Below are 235 nucleotides of genomic sequence, written 5' to 3' on the forward strand. Positions count from 1 at the left end.
CCAAATACCGTCCTTTATTTGTTAAAGGAATTCTGGCGGCCGGTGGACTTTTCTCCGATTGTCCCCTACAGCCACACCAGCTGTGTTGCATCCAGGCAGCACTAACTGCCCTTTTGTGAACTGGGGGGTTGGTACCCTGGGGGACCTGATTCACTCGGTAAAAAGTGTTGTTTGTGCCCAGCCATCGTCCAGAAAGGACGCGTGCTGCTGCCTCCTGCTTCTCTTGACGCTACGA

Source organism: Crocuta crocuta, unplaced genomic scaffold (assembly GCF_008692635.1).
Source record: "Crocuta crocuta isolate KB4526 unplaced genomic scaffold, BGI_CrCroc_1.0 scaffold1531, whole genome shotgun sequence".
Classification (NCBI taxonomy): Eukaryota; Metazoa; Chordata; class Mammalia; order Carnivora; family Hyaenidae; genus Crocuta; species Crocuta crocuta.